Consider the following 17,010-nt stretch of genomic DNA (forward strand, 5'->3'; position numbering starts at 1 on the left):
AGTGGGCTGTGGGGGTATATGAGTGTCACGAATGAATCTGAGCATGGGGAGATGTCTGGCAGCTCAGAATCAGAATGGGAACTGCCAGAACAGAGGGAGGCACCCTCCCTGGCGAGCCCAGATATGGCAAGACTTTTTTCCTCCAAGACCTTGACACACAGATGGCTCAGTCTGAATGGCTCCCCCATTCCTCCACCATGAGAACTCAAGTTTTGGAGGTGGAGGGCAAGGGGTGTGACTTGAGGGATGCTAGGGTCTATCGCAGAGCAAAGCGGGAAAAGTTAGGGGCAGGGCTCAGACGCTCCGCCAGGTTGGCCACTCGTGGAAGCCAGCATAGGAGGGAGCCACCCTAAGGGAGCGGCATCCGTGCGAAGCAAGTCTGGCTGTGAAGTTCTTGCCCAGACTGCTGGCAACCTCTATTGATATTCGTAGATGTGTGGATTAGCTGGTTTTATGCCATCTCAGAGTTTCCTAGAATCTGCATTTGTAAAGAAGCGAGTACTTGACTAATAAAGGTTGGCCTGAAGCTTTGTTTCCTGGAGTGTGTTGATTGTGAAGGGAGAAGACAAGTGAGCTCCTTCCTCAGAGCCATTGCAAAGCCTTTGTTCCTGGGAAGCCATGGAGTCCTGTAGGAACACCACCCATCTGAACGTCTGCTGTGGTGATGTCGCACTGTTGTTCATCTTTGGAAGGGCTGAAGAGCCTCTTAGCCGGTGATGGTCCATCTCCAACAGCCGCGTTGCAAAAGTGGCATCTTCTGAAAGGCCTATATCTTACTAATGGTGGCTCGTGAAAAAGGCCCATCTGCATTGATGGGGTGGTGTGTCTACAGGATTCCATGGCCTCACAGAAACAAAGGCTTTACAATGGCTCCCTGAAAGGAGCTCATACACCCCCGCAGCCCATAGGCATGGCACTTGTAAGGATCTGGAGTTTGGGGATAGGCTGGCTGATGTGTCAGCATCTGGAGGGCCCTAAAAGGTATTCCTGCTGGTCAGGGATGGTGGGCCAAACATGTAGAGGGCTCACATTCCACCACCAAATCAACCCAGATGTTTACCTACAAAAATGTGGGCTGACAGATCAGTTAGTGCCTGGGGGGGGGTCCCCCCCAAACCAATTCCAAATGGTCAGGGGCATCAGGCTGAGCATACTGAGAAGGCACACTCCACCCCAAAACCAACCCTTCAAGTTACGCACAAAATGGCCACTTGTACCTAAAATGGTGTCCTGGGGAGGTGGTCTGTGGGGTCCCTGGGATCTGGGAGACTCTGTGGGGCTCTGGGAGGTGGGAGGGCAGGGACCCTATAGGGGCCCCTAAAATGGGGGGCCCTGTAGCCCCCTAATAGTGGCCAGAGTTGCTGGGGCCTCAGTGTATCCCCCTCACCTGTGAATTTGCCAAAAGCTACCCCACTTATACTACTAGCAGCATATGATTAACTGCAATTAATTACAAGCCAGGGAAAGCCTGGGTGCATTTTGAGGAGGCGTTTGAAACATACCACCTTTCCTACCTCCCGAGCTGCACAGGAATGGGTTCAGTAAATGGCAAGAGAGACAGTCAGGGATCTGGAAACCAAGCCCTATGAAGGACGGTTGAGAGGGCTGGGCTGTTTAGCCTGGAGAAGACTGAGGGGGACATGATTGCAAATGTCTGAAGAACTGTCACATAGAATTGGACAAAGACCTGTTCTCTGCTGCCCCAGAAGGCAGGATTAGACCTTAATGGGCTTAAGATACAGGAGGGCAGATTTTGGTTGGACATTAGGAGAAACTTCTGAATGGTAAGAGCATTTCATTCCACAGTGGAGCCAGGTACTGGGGAAGGGGCTCTCCCACACTCATGGTCTGCAGGGAGAGGCTGGAGAGCCATATGTGGGGGCTGTTTTAGCTCTGGATTCCCTGAGTTGGACTGAGAAGGCCTCCTCCACAATTCTGCATAACGGAAATTGTAAGACTGCAACTGCCATTACCGCTGACCAGACCTGCATGCAACTCCTGGCTGGCTTTGCAACCAGCATAGTAACACTGCCAGGCGATGCCTAACCTCCTAACTTCAGTTGTGCTTGGTGTCTCTCTTTAGAGCTGCCAACTTTTTAAAGCAGCTTCTGCTCCTGTGCATTTTTATAACAGCTTGTTCTGCAGGCATTAAGAGGACATGGTGAGGTTAAATTTTCACCTGCTGGTTTTTTCAGATGAAGCTGTTAAAGGCATGTGAGCAGCAGAGGGCATTTTTTATCTCATCAGTTGGCGACCCTGTTATTCGCCCTCCCTGGAGCATTCCTAGCTGCAATGGCCCATTTCTTGTGTTATGTTTTTTCACAGCTCAGAATCCCAGCAAGAAAGGCGCATTTTATCCTATGCAAAATGTTTCCCTGACCTCACAAAAGATGTAGCCGGACAAAGTTCTTAACAGGTCGAGAACTGGAACCTTAAAAACATTTGGCAATGGGGAGGGGGGCAGGCCAGCCCCCAGCTCGCTATTTGTATCTCCCTTTCCCGAAACAACTCAAGGGGTGGGAGGGAGGAAGATTGAGACCACAGGCTCAATTTGATGCAGTTGCCGTTCTGTCCAGAAGAGGGCAGTGGTCACTTGCGCTATCCTGTAACCAGTGGAGGCTGGTGGCTCCAATGTCAATGGGGCAGTAAATCAATCAATCAATCAAAGCTTTTATTGTTTCAACCAGAGGTTACAACAAGCAAAATAATAACAAAGATAAAACATACATAAAAGAAATCAAACAAATAATATTAATTTTTAATTTCCTGCAAGGGCATAAAATTAACTCTATGCGATTGGGCTGTGAGAGCAAAATTGGCCGATGCCAATAAGACTGTCTTTCTTCTGGAAGTAAAGAAAAAGTGTATTCTGTCTAAATCGGACCAGCTGGACTTTTTTTCAAGAAAATGATGCAAATATTTAGAACAAATTTGGGAATAAATAGGGCAATAGAATAAGTAATGAGGCAGATCTTCCACTTTGCCAGTACGGCAGGGGCAGAGTCTCGAGGCATAGGGAGTCTTGTTAAAACGCCCTTCTAAAACTGCTGTTTTCATTTGCTCCATCTTCAATCGTGTGAGAGCAGATCTAAGACGAGGGTTTGTAATTAAAGTCATATAGTGTTCACATTCAAATTTAAGCTTGGTCTTTGCAAACCAAGTGTCAAGAGCTCCTTGGAGGGCTCTCTCAGTCTCATCCAGTAGCCAAGTCCAGACACAGACAAAGGGATTCAAAGCTTTATTCTTCTTTTACAACTTAACAACTCTACAGGTAGCAACTAGATCTGAGCAGCAGAGTACCTATGCCCTAAGTTGGAACAGTTGGTCCCCGTTTGAAAGGGAATTACTGGCAGACCCCTGAACTTAAGGGCTAGGGAGAGTCCCTCCCCTTTTCCCTTGGATCCTCTGGGCGCAGCCATTGTTTGAGCGCCAACCGGGCACTACGCCTCCTTTCCGTGCCCTCCATCTGGCGCCGCTCTCTGCGTCTGCGTCGCACGTCCACCAAGACTGCTTCCCGCACTTTATCACTCCCTGGACTGCTTTCTAATCTAGGAATGCTGGTGGGAGGAATCTTCGTCAGCTGCGGGCCCTGGGAAAGAGGAGCGCGCTCCTCTCCCAGGAGCGACTGCTCTTCCTCAGAATCAGAACTACTCTGGGATTCTATGGGCTCAGTGTCCACCCTGACATCAAGGTGCTATCTTATTACTAGACACTGAACAGAGATCCGTTTGGATAGAAACACGGTAAACCCTCTCCTTAAAAACCTCTTTGCTATGGGCAACATTCAAAGTGGTAAAATATTTAAAGGAAAAACCATAATAATGAATGTAATAAATTAATTTCTGAAACCAGGATAATGTGTTTGATGGGTTAACTCTCATTTATTCTAAAAGGCACAGTTTAGGAAATCTAGTTGAAGGAGAGAAAAAAATATTGAGCCAATAATTAAAGGCCCTGATGACCATGATAGATTTAACTGGTATTACACCTGTTTCTGAACGTAAAAATGAAGCAGGAATACACCTTGTCAAACCTAGAATTGTTCTCAGCTATTTGTTTTGAAACATTTCCATATTATAGGAAGACTTCAAAGCCTATAACTCTCCTCCATATACAAACTGAGGGATAAGTTTTGATTTCAACAAAATTAACATTGGGTGGATTTGGTAACCTCCCCTTGTATGCCACAACTTCAGTAAACCATTTAGTTGTTGGTTTGTCTTTAATTTCAAGGATTGAAATGAGCGTCCCAGCCTCTTGAAGCCGAAAAAAGAACACCCAGATAGCGATACAAGGATACTTGCTCAGTAGGGTGGGTGTTTATTCTGCATTTGTGTAATGGGGATCTATGTCCAAAGACCATGACTTTGGTTTTCCCATAATTTATAGATAGTAGGTTTTTATGGGAATATTCAGCCAATGCTGATAGTAATCTCTGTAAACCTATCTGGGTATATGAAATGAGAATCAGATCATCAGCATAAAGAAGAAAGGACAATTTCCTTTCTTCTAATTTTACTGGGAAATAGAAGTCACCAGTCAAATCAAAAGCTGTATCATTTATGAATAGATTGAAGAGAAGAGGGGCCAGGACACACCCCTGTTTAACTCCTCGAGATACTGCAATATTATCTGTCATGTGTCCTGCAGTAGAAAATCTCACCTGAATGTCTGGGTTTTCATGGAACAGTTGTAAAAGAATCAAGAGACGTCGATCTAAATTTAAGTCTGCCAGTTTTGCCCATAACCTGTTCCTATTAATTGAATCAAAAGCTGCTTTGAAATCAACAAATGCCACATAAAATTTTGATTTTTTTAGATTTTTATACTTATTAACCAGGTGGTCTAGTACAAAACAATGGTCCATTGTTGAATAACCAGCTCAAAAACCAGCTTGTTCTTCTATAAGGATGTTATTTATGAAGGCCCAATCCTCCAGTTTGTTCAGCAGGTGTCTAGCATATAGTTTGGCTGCAATATCAATAAGACTAATTGGCCTATAATTTGAAGGGAGATTATGGTCTCCTTTTTTGAAGATCAGAATTACAATAGAAGTATTCCAACCCTTTGGGAATTCCCCAAGTATTATGATCAAGTTTATATGATCGAACAATTTGGCCAGAATAGGCAGCCACCACTTGATGTTATGTTTGATTACCTCTGCTGGGACATAGTCTTCTCCTGGGGCTTTTTTAGCTGGCATTGTATAAATTAATAACTCTATCTCTTTATGGGATATGGGGGGCCATGGATCTGTAGTGCCAAGGATGGAGCACAAAGGCAGATGTAATTGTGGGCTATCAGCATTAAATAAAACACTGAAGTGTTTCTTCCAGTCTGTCTTTGATATCCGTGGATTTACATTTGATATATCACCATTTAAGCTGTTGTTTACGATCTTCCAAAAGGCTGACATATCTTTTGTCTTCAAAGCACAGTATCCAAGCTATGCCAGAGATGTCTTTGAAATGTCATTTTCGTATTTCTGATTAATTCCCTGTATTCTTTTTTCTTATTCACAAATGTCTCAATTATTTTAGGGGAATGGTTAGACTTTATTTTCCTAGCATAGCTTCTTACTGCTGATCGAGCCTTTCTGCAATCCAGGTCAAACCAGCTTTCTTGGTATTGGTTGCAGAAAGCTCTACATTTGCCTCTGATCAAATTAGGCTTTAGAATACTCATTATTTGTTGATACAGAGGTACAACATTTGCTGAGGTAACATCTAATTGTAGTATATTATTACGAAGGAATAACATCTGTTCCGATAGGAGGGTATGATTTATTATATCCATTGTAATGTTATTCCATTTAACCCTCCTTTGACCAAGTACAGCGACACTGGCCTGGAACTCTTCACGGGCAAAAATCTGGAGGCTTCCATCTTCTCTAAAGAACTCGAGCCTTAGAGGCTGGTGGTCACAATGGCCCATAGACATGACCTCAAAATTAATGAAGTTTTTAATCTTATTCAGAGGAGCACAGGCATAATCAATTATGCTTTGCCCCTTTATTGATAAATAGGTAAAGTTTCCTGGAGTATCTTCGGATAGGAGCCATTCAAGCTTGAGTAGTTCCTTTTAAACAGAAACTCCAGAAAGTTGTAACCCTCTATATTAGTAGTCTTGTCTCTCAAGTTCTGTGGAAAGACAGCTAACAATTCTTCTTCATCAATATTTAGGTGGCCTGCTAACTTATTTTTGTTTCCTCCAGTTCTAGTATTAAAATCTCCTATTGCTATAATAATAGCGAGTGGAAATTCATTTTCTAGGTAATCAAGAGGGGCTTTTGTACTATGGGGCGGGATATAGATGTTAATTATGATTAGGGAAAAACTATTCCCTGACCACACCCTTACTGTCAGAAGGGATGGGGCAGCTTCCACTTTGATGTGTTCAATGTGAAGCCTCCATTTTTGGTTTATTAAGGTGGCAAGGCCACCAGCTGGACAGCCCTTGGAAGAAAGCTTTTTTGCAGGGAGAGTTCTAGATGAATAATCTTCTAGATAGATCTTGTTCGGTTCTGTGTCCGTTATCCACGTCTCCTGGATGCAGATTATATAATGTTCCTGAAGTAATTTTAGGAATTCTTTATCCTGTCTATGTGTATTCCAGCCTGCAATATTCCATACTACGAAAGAAAGACCCATATGTTTCAACAAATCTTGATTTGCTGGGATTTGTCAACTGGGAAACAAGGGGTCCGTTACTTTTTTACAGTCTAATGATGAAATAAATGGGTTCATGAGAAATGGAGTGCAGGTCAATTTGTCCTCAAATAATGAAATACTGAGACTTCTATCTTCACCTTTACTTGAGTGGAGGGATTCAGTCTTGTCAAAAAAATGTTGTGATCTAATCACATTTGATTGTTTGGGGGGGGCATAGTGGGATCTGTAGAAGTTGGTCACTGGGGCTTATTTATGCCCAACTCTTCCTTGTCGAGGTATCTCATTTCTTGCCAAGCACTCTCACTATGTTTGGGACAAGGCTTGGGAATGTTGCTTACCTGTTGGGTTTCTTCAGGTGTTCTACAATTGATCAGAAAGGGGTGGACCTCCATTTCCACCTGTACCATACTGCGGGATAGGGGTTTAGTCATTTCAGCAGCTATGCCTTGCTGTGAACAGGTGCTGTGGTTCTTGGCTGAAGATTGCTGATTTACTAGGTCCTGTAGTCCTCTCTCTGTCTGGGGGTAAGCATAATATTGGGTAGGAGGATTTCTCCCCATGGCTTTTGAATCTTTCATAGAGCCAATAACAGTTGAAAGATCTACTGAAAGGGCAGCCTGTCTACACGAGTCGGAGTAATCCTTTGCCCCGTCCTGGGAATTTAGAACTTCTGAGGCAACTTTATCCATCTGGAGTTTGGTCATCAAGATCTCTTGCAGAGATGAGAATCTCAGCAGGATATCTTCCTGAGCTGAGCGAGGGAGGTTACAGAAACTTTCTATTAATCCAGCCTCTTCTGGAAGAAAATATTCTTGTTGTAAATCTCTACCATTTGTAGAGGTCCCCGAGCTAGTGGTGCTTTGCTGTTTTCCCTTAGTTAGGGTGTTCTTGGGTAGATGGTCTAGGGATGCAGCTTTGAATTTCACATCTGGGGTCAGCTCCACTAGAATACCGACTGGTGGTTCAACGTGTATAGTATTTGGTAACTTTAAGATCTTAATACATGAGGGTCCCAGAGATATACTGGGACCGGTGTTTCAGAAATGCCTATTGATTCCTATGCCCTTCCTTACCAGCACATCTCTAGCACTGTATATTTCTGCTGCTACCCTTCTTTGGGCAAAGGTTACAACTGCATGGGCTGAGTTATAATAGTAAAAGAGATATTCAACCTTTTCAATATCCACTACTGTTAGGGGTATTGCTGTGAAAGATGAAATTAATTTTGAAAGATGTAACTTACATTCAGTCTGGGGCAGCTGGCCTGTTGTTTTTGGGTAGTTAATAAATACCAGGTTTTGTTGCATTAGCTGCAATTTCCAGGGCATGTTATTTGACAAGATGTCTCGTGTAATATCCTGTCTAGAACTATCCGAAGGGACCAAGTTTACCTTATTTGGGAATTCAGCTATGGACCATGGGTCCTGATTCACATCTATCATAACATTTGAAGTTTGCTGTGGTATATTGATGATTGAGTTTGGGGAGTTGCATCCCTGTGTCTCAGACTTCTTAGCCCTAGTTTTGGGAGAAACCAGAGGTTTTCTCTTCTCATCTAGTAGATTAAAAAGCCTCTTGAAGTTAAATGATTTTTTTTTTTTGAATGAGCAGAGCTTTGGATGTTTTTACTTTTTTTTTTGGATCTCACAACTGCCTTCCTAGATTTTATACCCCTTTTACCATTTGTTCCTTTTTCTTTCTTGATTTTAGACAGTGTCAGAGGGGAGGGTACTTTGGTGACTTTGTCAAGAGGAACGGGTTGAGCCTTTGGGTTAGGCCCGTTTGTAGATGGGGCATCAGGAGTTGTTTTCCCCTTTACCATTCTTATACACAGCATCAGTTAGGGTTGTTAATAACTCGTTACTCTCTGCCAGGAAATTCCTTACTAGAGCTATATCCTCTGACCAGAGAGAATACAATTTTCCTATCAGCTCGTGCTGGCTACTAAGAAAATTTATTAGGAAGGAGAAGCAATGGGTATTCCCATTTTCTCCACCTGATAAAGTCCTCATGTTATGTGAGGGGGACACTGGGACAGAGCCACTATTTACAAACTTCACTGGTGCTTCGACCGTGGGGCTAGATGGTTCATTTGCCTTGGTAAGTAGAGAGACAGATAAAAGGCCCGAAAAATGTGTTTGGGCTTCCGCTGTTAAAGTACCCTCCACAGAAGCTATTTCCATGGCTAAACTGTCACCAACCTCCCCCATATCCAAGAAACTCGTTTGACAATGAGGACCCATGGACCAATCAAGAATTTCATTGTCTGGGGCCTCTCGTTGGACAGCTTCATTTTTGGCAGGGTCGGCTTCACCCTTGGCAGGGAAAAAGTCAGTAATCTTGGCTTGGTTTTGAGCCTTGGCAAATGATGCAACATCTTCAGTCACTGGAATTAGACCTAGCTGTTTGTACTGCACTCTGGTAAGAACCATCATGCAATCCTGGGCTGCAAGCTAACTTACAATCAGGCCAGGGTCAGGCTATGGCCATTTATGGCCGTTTATGCGACTGGGGGAAGCTAAAGACCAATTTGCTGGTAAAAAGAGGACAACAAGGTCAGGACTCAGAATCAAAACTCCAAGCCCAACAACAAAATATATTAATAAAATAAAATGTAACAAAATTCCTTTTGTATAGCAGCAAAATATAATCAACACAACAGCGACAAACCACTGCTTGATTCAAACCACTAATACTATCAAATGTTTGTAACCATTTGCAGCAGCAAAGAAAACAATTAAAATCTACTTACAACTGTTAAAACTAAAGCAAGATATAAAACTTAGAAAACAAAGTTATCCCACAATACTAATTTGGAGTAGCCTTGATATTATTACCAACGACTCGCCCCGGTTTTTCTCACAGTGTCAAACCTGCTTACCACAAGAAAATCCAAGCCTGCCCAGGGTTGCTACCTTGGTCTTCTGGGCCTTAAGTGGCAGCCTGGCCGCGCCTCAAGGGGAGATGGTCGCTGTGTTGCTGGAAGGTGGGTGGCTGGGTTCAACAGGGAGAGTAGGTCTTTCCGTCTTCCCCAGTGCGCTGCCTTGATTTTCTGGGCCTTGGGTAGCTGCCTGGTCACACCTCAGGAAGAGACAGTCGCCACGTTGCTGGAATGTGGGTGGCTGATCCGACAGGGAGAGTAAGAGAGTCTTCTGGGATCAACAGGAAGAGTAAGATGGCGCCGCCTCGCCACCACCGCCTGTTACTCCATCCATCCGTCCAGCGAGGCAGCCAGAGCTGGAAAGGAGAGCGAGGGCAAGGATGAGGTGGAGGCCACGGGAGCGCCGAGGGAGGAGACACCAACCAGAAGAGGCCGCCGCCACCACCTCGTCGCCCGCTCCGCACGTGACCACCACTCCGCTCCCTTGTGAAGCCGCTCCAGGAATGAGGGCAGCAACTGCACCAACAACAGCAGCAGCAACGATGTTGAAGCCAAGGAGTCCCCAAAAAGATGCCTGGGTGGGCAGCCGCAGGTCCTGGAAGCTGGAATCTCTCCGGCCCTCCACTGTCCGGGCGCCACTCCTCGCCTCCGGCTGCCACCACAGTGCCTTGGTGTCAGGAGGCTCAGAGCGATGCCCCGTTACTGAAGGAGGCCCTGGGGTGTCTGCTTCCAGCCCAGCAAATGGCGATCTCAGCACTGAGTCAGGCAGGCCCCCAATCCCTGCTTCACTGGCAGCACAGCAATGCAGACAGGAGAGCTGTTTGGGGAGGGTAAGATGCTAAACCCCCTAGAGTCTCTGAACCTACTCCTCGTAGCCAGATAAGCACAGAGCTAGTTCCTGGAATAAAAGAGGTAGCAGCCAGCTGGTCAAACACCAAACAGCTCCCACACTCCAGTTATGTCAGAGTTCCAAAGCTTCAGGGGGATTAAAAATAAGATAAGATTAAAAACAATTAAAAACAAATCTTCCCCGGAGCTCTGAGAAAAGCTGGCGCTGCTTCAGACGCCATTACCGGAAGTCAATGGGGCAGTAAACCAGGTTTCAGTCAGAACCAGCCAGAACTCTAAAGAAGCTCCTTCAAAGTCCTGACTGGTTCTGACTGAAACCCAGAGGAGATTCCCTGCCCCACTGGCATTGGAGCCACCAGCCTCCACTGCCTGTAACAAAATTGGAGTGGTGGATGTCCCATCTCTCATCAGCGCTTTCAGATGGACAGCTCCTAGCGCTGCCAATCAAAAGGCACCGTGCAGCCTTTCCATCTTTTTCTGCTCACCAGACAGTTTTGTGGAAGAAGAGGGAACACATGGGAAGGTTGCAACAGGAAGTTGTCATTGTCTGACCCGTCTCCCCTGCTTCAAGTTCTGTGAATGAGGCATTGCAATTGCACAAAAGCCTCACCTGGAAGCACCCTTTGTGTACAATCTTTGTGTAATCTTTGGAAACCTTCAATACAGGAATTCAGGAATTGATAGGGAACTGGTCAGCTTTGAAGCTGCCCTGTGACGCAAGACAGATATCCCTGGATTGTCCTTCCTACAAAACCCAGCCTTTGTTCATCATCTGTGTGCCATGGCTGCTATGGTCCAGTTCAGCTCAAGACTTTTTGATCTTGGATCACAGCAGGATGCCCAAAGGAGAACACTCCAGTGACCGGAAGCACATAGCTCTTAAAGAAGACCGAGGGACTCCTTTGATCACTTTGTCCCAAGCCCTTTTTGTGTGGTTGGCTAAGGTGCAATCATGTCACCAAAACAACGGTTATAGTGTTAGGTTAACTGCTGGATAGTGTGCTGGCTCTAAGGTAAAGAGGTCCAGGCTTTTGCATTTATACATCTCAACAGAAAGCCAGCCATGGTCCACGGAAAGTAGGGACCGGTTCACACATTTAAACCTTGGGTGGCTGTAAACTAGCAGAAGTGAGCAAACTTGCTGGTTCCGACCTCCTGCTCCCACTACAATAAACAACTCAGGGGTGTTCCGTCCCCAGGTTGTTTATCGTGATGTCTGAACCTGGAATGCTGGGTTGTTAGGAGAAACACAACCCAGAGTTGAACCCATGGTTAAATCTCTTCTCCAACAACCCAGATTTCTGGGTTTGGATGTTACAATAAACAACCCAGAGACAGAGCGTGCCTGCCTGCATTGTGTATCAAAGTGGGAGCAGGCAGGTGGCCGGAAACATTTTCAACAACCCACATTTAACAAACCTTGAGTTGTTTATGACTTGTGAACTAGGTCCTTGAGAGAGAGAGGTAGCAAAGCCCGTCTTTGACCTGCTGGAACAAGTTGTATTCTACATTTTATGTGCTAGCCATCTCGAATTTTTCTTCTGAAACAGAAAGGCAGAAGAAAATAAACATAAATTCACACACACACACCCTAAATAAGAAATACATGAAATGATTCCAGTGTTTGCTCTCCCTCTCTCTCTCCTTCCCTGGACATTTTCCCATCCAACCTTATTTACAATCAGATTCAATACTGTTATGGGTTTGCTTGTCTCAGCATGGATGAGCTTAGCATGGGTGTAACAAAAAGGCTTTAATGGTCCTTAATGGCCTAGATTAAAGGTCCGTCTAATCAAAGCTATGGTTTTCCCAGTAGTAATGTATGGCTGTGAGAGCTGGACTATAAGGAAGGCTGAGCGCCGAAGAATTGATGCTTTCAAACTGTGGTGCTGGAGAAGACTCTTACGAGTCCCCTGGACTGCAAGGAGGTCAAATCAGTCCATCCTAAAGGAAATCAACCCTGAGTGCTCATTGGAAGGACAGATAATGAAGCTGAAGCTCCAATATTTTGGCCACCTAATGCGAAGAGAAAACTCCCTGGAAAAGACCCTGATGCTGGGAAAGACTGAAGGCAAAAGGAGAAGGGGACGGCAGAGGATGAGATGGCTAGATAGCATCACGGATGCAATGAATATGAACTTGAGCACGCTCCGGGAGAGAGCACAGGACAGGAAGGCCTGGCGTGCTATGGTCCATGGGGTCACGAAGAGTCGGACACGACTGAACGACTGAACAACAACAACAACAACAACAATGGCCTAGATAGTCTGGAGCCTGTCTCCAGCCTTGGGAATGTGACACCCATCAGAGTTTGGTGGAGGGACTGAAAGATATTTAGAGACAGTTTGAATGTTGATGGGTACTTACAGACTTCAGTGGAAAGCAGCCTGGAGGATGCAGATTGTTTCTTTGGGGGAATCTAAAGCAGGATTAGCAGTTGTGCTCCGTGCTGTAGGAGTGTATTTGTTTCCGCTGTGCTTGTATATTTCCTAATAAAACAGCTATTACAAACACATGACAGGTCTCCAGTGTTCTCTCTCATCCAATGGAAACCAAAGCCTGTAGCATTTATCTTTGGATGTCTCACCATTCAGGGAAGTGGGAAGCACATAGCAAATATATCATTTGAAACAAACCTACCATGAATGTGTGCAGTTGCATCCATCTGTGGAATGTCCTTTTCTTATCACTACATACATGTGTCGTTTCCTAGAAGGAATAGGGCCAGTAACCAATCAGGTAAAGTGATATCCTCTTTGACAGATGCAGTTCCCATTGGTGAAGTTGCTTCGTGGGGCTGCCTCAAGAAAAACAAATTTCCTCCACAGTGCCCATGAGATCCTTCTGTAGAAAGCCAATTTTGTTACTTGGCAGCTGTGCTACAAAGGGGCTCAGACTGGGAACCCAGCTGCAACTCTGGTATCTCACCCCTGGTTATGCAACCTGACCACTAAAGCATCAGGTCTGGAGACAGCTGTCTCAGAGCAAAGCTCCCCCCCCCCCTTTACGTCACTTTTCTAGCTCTGCCCCTGTATTGATTTGGGGATCCTAATTTACCTAGGTCCCAATTAAACCAGATTCAGATATGCCAAAGTGAGACAGAAATCACAAATGGATCAGTTTAACGGGTTATTGAATATACAAAGGTGATATATGGAGGCAGAAAGAATATACAAAGAAAGCTCACATCCCTTCAGTTGATGATAGCAGTCCTCCGTCACAGCTGATTGTGTGCTGGAGTTCCCACAGCACACGAGATGCCACCCTACAGATCGGCAAGTTTCTCCAGGCTGGTAGCATGCGTATTCTCCCTTGCAGCAAAGAGCAAAGCCAGCGGGATGGATTTTATAAGTGTCTCTCCCTAGATCAGGAGTTGACAGGTGACCTCTGCCCGTTCAGGAGAAGGGTAGAGTTTCCTTCCCAAGCGAAGCAAGACTTATCTCAGCTCACACAAGACGAAATCATACAGCTGGCCCAAACAGCTTCCAGGTGAAGCTGTAAATTACTGGCCTGTGTGAGAGGCCTTCCACATTCATGATAAAGCTGCCAGTGAGGCCAAACAGGCCTCTATGCCTTCGAACAGCATATAGGACACTGCGTCAGTTCAAACCTGACTCTTCAAGCTCACTACAGTCCCCGGAACATAATCAAAGCCGACTCGCATGAGTCTAAAATGTATAAAGGTGTTTCTGGAAGATGTTGGAAATGTGAAGATCAAGAGGGAACGTTTTATCATTTATGGTGGACTTGTAAAAAAGCGAAAACATTTTGGAAACGAATACAGTCTTTAGTGCAAAGAATATTAAAGACTACTATAGAACTAAAACCAGAAACTTTTTTATTGGGACTAATAAACACGTAAAAGAGAAGGGGGGAACCCTCTTTCTCTACATGACAACAGCTGCAAGGTTATTGTATGCACAAAAGTGGAAGAATGAAACAATACGAACTGTGAGCGAGTGGATCATGAAAATGATGGAGCTGGCAGAGATGGCAAAACTGACTACTACAATTAAAGAAGAATCAACAACTAAATTTATGTTAGACTGGAAACCTTTTATAGAATTTGTACAAGAAATAGAGAAAAATGATGTCTATGTATCTGGATTTTGAGCTTTGAGATGGTTAATTCTCTGTTGTTGTTAAAATTAGAAGAGAAATAATATAATGTCTGTGAACTCAATGTATGATATACAACCAAGAAAAGAATTAGAGAATAATAATGAGCATTTGTTGTGTAGGTGGAGCCAGATACCTTATAATCGTAAGAGATATTTTACTGTATGTCTATTGTGTGTTTATGTTGTTGTTTTGTTTTGTTTTTAAAGTTATTATGAAAAAAAAAAGCCAACTTGCATGGTGCTTCTGAAGGTCAGCTGACCACCTGGTTACATCACGTGATTCTTCGGAGGAAAGCTACCCACACACATCCGTATTACGCAGATTGCACTTGATGTGACCGCTTCCTTAAATGCACATGCGCTAAGCAACACTTCAGCAATGGTGCTTCATAGCATCTCTATCTCTAGTATGGACAGGAGAGGTTTAAGGACCCCCAGAATGACAGTTTAAAGGCCCTTAAAAGAAAGTGGTCACCGCTAGTATTAGGGAAATTAGAGGTAAATGACCCAGAATGGCCTGGTAGGAAATGGAACACCTCAGGAAGGTGAGAGCCTCTCCCAGCTAAGGGTGATAAAATCTAGGTCTGTGTGTGTCTGTGAAAAGGAACAAAAGAGAAATGAACCTTCAAGATGAAAAGGCAGACAAGGGAGGGAGGGAGGGAGGGAGGGAGGGAGGGAGGGAGGGAGCTTTGAGATCTGGGGTGCTTCTCGAGGGAGGGCACATAGTGCTACCCATCAAAAGACATCGTAGAATCATAGAATAGTAGGGTTGGAAGGGGCCTACAAGGCCATCAAGTCCAACCCCCTGCTCAATGCAGGAATCCAAGTCAGAGCATTCCTGACAGGTGGCTGTCCAGCCTCGTCTTGAACGCCTCCAGCGTGGGAGAGCCCTCCGCCTCCCTGGGTAATTGGTTCCATTGTGCACTATTTCGTTTTTTCCTCCTTAGCAGATTGATGGAAGAAGTAGCAGGAAAACATGGGAGGGGTACAAACTGAAGATGTCTGGACCCACCCACCCCCAGCAAAATTCTGTGAACAAGGCTGGGCAATTGGACAATAAAAGGCAGCGTAGCGCCCGTTTGGCGTGCAAGCAACGGCCGCCTCCCGTGGACCCAAGGGAAAGAGGGAGGATCTCTCCCTAGCCCATAAGTTCAGGGTATTCAAGTGACTCCCCTTCAAACGGAGATCAACTGCCTACACGGAGCATAGGCTACTCTGCTGTTCCTTGCTTAGTCGCTTGTGATTAGCATCTGAAAGAGTCATTAAGTTGTAAAAGGATTAAAGCTTTGAAAAGAATCCTTTCGTCTGTGTCTTGAATTGGCTATTGGAGTCTACTGAAAGAGGCCGCCAGGGCGCTCCTGACAGTGGGTGAGGGTGGGTAACTTATCTATTGTGGGCAGGGAACCCTCCCCCCCATGACATGCTAACCCTGAATGCAACCCACTGTGGGTTACCATGTTGTCTGAACCCAGCTGTTATCTTCCACTTGTAACCTTCCCTTGTAACCCTCCCTACATCATTATGTCTGATGTAAAGGACAGACACACACAAACCCTAAATGTTTAATTATTTCAGCAGCGCTACACAGTCCAGCACTGACATATCTGTACAATGCAGCTCTTAGCAAATCAGTACAACGCAGGAACAGGAAACCGCTGATTCAAGGCTCAGGAGAACAAGTCCAACGGGTGCTTGATGCATTATGGAAAATAGAGACTGCTGGAAGAGGATTTTGTGCAGCCAGCTTCTTGGCAGCCTCCAATCCCCGGAGACCATCTGTGCCGTCTGCTTTGTGCAGCTGGAAAATTTGGGTAAGTTACAAAGAGAATTTGTTTGTAGGTTTAATTCCACCTGCTAGCTTCAGTCTGACGAGAGTTCAGTTTGCCTGCAACACCCAGCTTCAGCAATGTTAGTTTGGCCTGGTACCATATAGAACCGGAGGCTGCTGTTGCAGAGAGATGTCGACTCCTCTAAGCATTCACGCAGCTGGCTCCTGAAAGGAGATCGCTTAACTGGCAAATTGATGGTCCTAGAGGTCCGAATTACCTGCTGGGCTGTGTGTGTGTGTGTGTGTGTAAAAGAAACAGTTTTGTAGTTTGATTCTAGCAAGAGGACCTCGAGCTAGCATTGTAATCAATAGGAGGCGGGGGAGGGGAATTAAAAATAATTTTAATTTAATTTTTACACAGGGCAGCTGATCTGGATCTTAAAAGCCCCCCTACTCCCCTTATTAGGGTCCCAGTCTGGATCAGTACCTAGTGCCCACTCTAGAGTAAAAATGGTGCAGCAGGAGAGATGTAGCAGCTAAGTACAGATTAAAGTATTTTCAGAGGGGTAGCTATGTTAAGTCTTTTGTGGCAAAAATGACAAAAGAGTTTTGTGGCACTTTACAGACTAAAAAAATGTATTCTGGCAAAAGATTTTGTGGGCTGTGAGCTTTTCTACATGAGGTTGTCAATCTGCTGTATCAACTTTTCGGTGCGTTGCA

Source organism: Heloderma suspectum, chromosome 11 (genome assembly GCF_057233095.1).
Source record: "Heloderma suspectum isolate Gila_16-S chromosome 11, 16-S_ref, whole genome shotgun sequence".
Taxonomy (NCBI): Eukaryota; Metazoa; Chordata; class Lepidosauria; order Squamata; family Helodermatidae; genus Heloderma; species Heloderma suspectum.